This window comes from Sciurus vulgaris (genome assembly GCF_902686455.1).
Source record: "Sciurus vulgaris genome assembly, chromosome: 18".
NCBI classification, from domain to species: domain Eukaryota; kingdom Metazoa; phylum Chordata; class Mammalia; order Rodentia; family Sciuridae; genus Sciurus; species Sciurus vulgaris.
In genome coordinates this window covers 23247109-23250457 of record NC_136479.1, presented here as the reverse complement: position 1 = coordinate 23250457, position 3349 = coordinate 23247109, and the positions used below count along the sequence as shown (strand labels likewise).

The following is a 3349-nucleotide window of genomic DNA, read 5'->3' as shown; positions in this document are numbered from 1 at the left end:
CAAATTGCCTTAATTGCCTTAATTCTGCCTTGATTGCAGAACAATTAAGGCAGTCAGTAAGATATTGGTGGATATTCCATGGAAAGTACTGGCTTGTTATGAGAAATTTCCATTTTAATAACTGAACAAATAATCTTAAGTTCCAAGGGCCATTATGATTAGCTGGCCTAAGTTGTTTTTTCCTCAAAAGTTACCTTTATTTTGGTTTCTCTTGCTTTATTGTTAGACACGACGTATAAACATAAAGCAGAAAAGAACAGGGTACTCTTGGGCCTCAAAAACTGCAAGGAGAGCAGAGGTCCCCCCAGAAACTTTTCTTAAAGTACAAGACATCCAAGTGCTTGAGCCAAGGTTGTGGAAGGTAGGCCAAAGCCAAGAGAGAAATGGACTAAAGGCTCCTCTCTTCTCCAGAGCCAGGACAACCCTGGGAAGCCCCAGCAGCCAGTTCATGCAGGCAGGATGCTACCCCAGAGAAAACTACCAAGAAAGCACTTCATCTTGAGGGAGAGAAGGACAGATTTACATGGTAACTAAAAGCACCTTCCCTCCTGTTCCCAATTGAGGAAAAAGGAAAGTATAGTGCTTCCCACCCCAGCTGCCCTGGGCTGGATGCCCTCACTTAGCATTTACCAAGACCTGCCCCAGCTCAAACTCTGAACAACTCACCAGGTGCCCCGAGTTGACTGGGGAGGGAAGGGGCGGGGGGCAGAGACTGGGTGTGAAACCAAACAGATCTTTATTTGCAGTTGTCACTGGGGCCGTTTCTTGCTGTTCATTTGTTTGCTGGCCTGCTCTTCCAGCTGCATGGCCAGCCGCAAAGCCTTGATGACATCTTGCAGGGCTGAGGTACTTGGCCTGCTGGGCAGCACATTCTGTTTTGTTCACAAAGTTCTCCAGGTCATAGTCTGGTTGCTCAGATAATCTCGGAGAGCTCAAGCCAGCCTGGTCCTTGCTGAATAATCTCCTTAAGCTCTTCCATGGCCCTTTCCTCCAGCTCCCTGATCCGAGTCATGGCTTCATTAAAGCTGGACACCTGGGAAGATAGTTCCTCCTCTTTTGAGAGATTATTGCCTGTGATCAGGGGCCCATTAGAGCTGGCTTCCATCTCTTCTGTTTCCATTTGAGTTGGCTGCTCTCCACTGGGCCCACTGTGGGGACTCAGCACCTTGACTCTGTTAGCATATCTTAGCATATCATGGCAATCATGCAAGTCCTTGAATTCTTTCCATAAGTCCCTCAGCACCTGTGTCAGCTTGCTTTCGAGGAATGGGAGGTGAGCCTTTTGTCCCAGGGCTCTGATGCACTCCTTCAGGGCCAGGAGACTCTTATTGATTCCTGCGCCTTCCATGCGAGTCTGCCGGTCAGCACTGGAAGTGTTTGCACCTCGCTCATTTCCTGCCAGATCTACCAAGGAGAACTTGCCATGTACTCTCCCTTTGGCTCGAAGAATAATCTGGAAGCAGGCATGGGAGCAGGAGGAGTTGGAGTTGGCAAATGTCTGCCCAGAGGTCCTGCAGGCACTGCCTACGTCCATCATCTTGATAACATCTTCAGCTGAGTTAACCAGGTGCTCCTGTAGCCCAACCACCTGCACCTGTTGCTTGCAATCTTCCAGCGCACGCAGCTTCCCATTGTAGATCTCGAAGAATGTCAGACTTCCAGGCCCAGGTTCTGGTAGTGGGACTGATTCTGCAGGAGGAAGACATCCCTGTCTGCCCATATGCAAAACAAGTTGCTTTCCTCCTTCAAAAATTGTACCAGTGGCCTTGCTGTGAACCGGTAGACGACTTCATTTGAAGCTGTTTCATCAAATGAGAAAAAAAAAAAAAAAATCAAAATGCTTGGTTCTCTAGATACTTTAAGTCCACTTTTAATTTGGGTTCATGTACCAAGAAGAGACATTTGCTAGAAACAGAAATCACAATTTCTTTCTTGGCCAATTCTTGTTTATTCAGAGGGCGTTTCCTAACACGCAAATCCTGTGCTCTTTAATAGGATCAGTCAAAGTGGATGACATTCCATAGTAGTCCGGAATTCTTTAATCATCCGGGCAAATTCCCAGTTTGGAAAGCTGCTGTCATACTCCTGGGCTCGCCTGGTTCTCATTTCAGTGTTCTGAGCTCTTTTCTTCTCGCTTGTTCTTCATTTTTTCCATTTCCTTCACAAGACATGATTTTCTCCAAACTGAATTCACAGGGTTTGTAGAAGAGCTGCCTCGGATGGAGTGAACTTGCTCTTCCACCTCCTCGCTGACCATCGTCAATGGTATTTCAGCCACTGCAGGGTAGGAGAGCCTAGGGGGGCCCGTGGGAACTGAAAACTTGCGGGAGTTTGTAGATGCAGGTAGTTCCACCTCCATATCATTCTCCTGAGTGGCGATTCAAACCTGGGACAGTGGACATGCGAGTAGAGCGGCTTCGAAGACCTTTTGGAACAGGAATTTTGGAGTTGACTGATCTGCGTTTCTGGACTGTTACATTTTCCTGCAAGGGCAGGTTGTCCTTCGGGTGTAAGGGAAGAAGCTGTAAGAGTTCTGGGTTTATTGCAGCCACATCAAAAAATCTCTTTGCTTTTTGTGGTACTTCCTTCCATCCATTCCACTGAAACACAGGATTTTTCCAAGTTCAGTCCTTACTGTGGCACTGTGAATTAAGCCATTACTGCGTTGGATCTTGATGGAAAGACCGGGAAACAAGCGGGCCGGAAGCGATGAGTCCATGAGCATAAGGAGGTTGGCGGTGAAAAAACGAATTCAAGAAAACTCTGAAGTCTTAAGGCGGCGTAAACCGCCGCCAAAAGTTACCTTTAAATAGCCAGTATACTTATGGGACCAGCATATAGGTAATTTCCCACTGTAACCAGTATAATTAAATCCAGTAGCATAGATATAATGGAAGAGTCCACAGATAAACATTACATGAGTATCATTAATAGATACAGGGATGGATTCTCCAGTCCACATCACTGGGTGCATTAAAGGTAGATCTGGAAAATGGGTCCAGTGATTCTCTCCACGGATTCTACTTCACAGCTCACCAAAGCCAACATGGCTATAGACATGGTGGTTGGAGTCTTATCACCTCTGTTGTTGAGCCATCTGTTCAGCCTGAAGTGTCAGGTCCCTCAGTTATCTCCACAATGAGAAGTTGGTTTTTTGGGGCGGGGGAATATACAACTATAGCCTCTATCCTATAGTATAGAATTTGGTGTATTCTATTGCTCCATGTATTGCTCAGCAGTGGTGAGACTTGTAATACCACAATTTTAAAAATTTCTTGAATTTTGTGAGATTTAGTGGGTTTATGAAGAGTTGTTTCATTATTTTTTTTAAGTTGTAGAAAAAAAAGTT

The 3349-nt window shown here is 45.8% G+C and overlaps 1 pseudogene across 1 annotated transcript; it reads right to left on the bottom strand.

The window, feature by feature from the left end:
• Positions 1-699: 699 nt before the first annotated feature.
• On the bottom strand, positions 700-2732 carry LOC306650148 (kinesin-like protein KIF2C; annotated as a pseudogene). The gene has a single exon. The product of its transcript is annotated as a kinesin-like protein KIF2C (transcript).
• Positions 2733-3349: the final 617 nt, after the last annotated feature.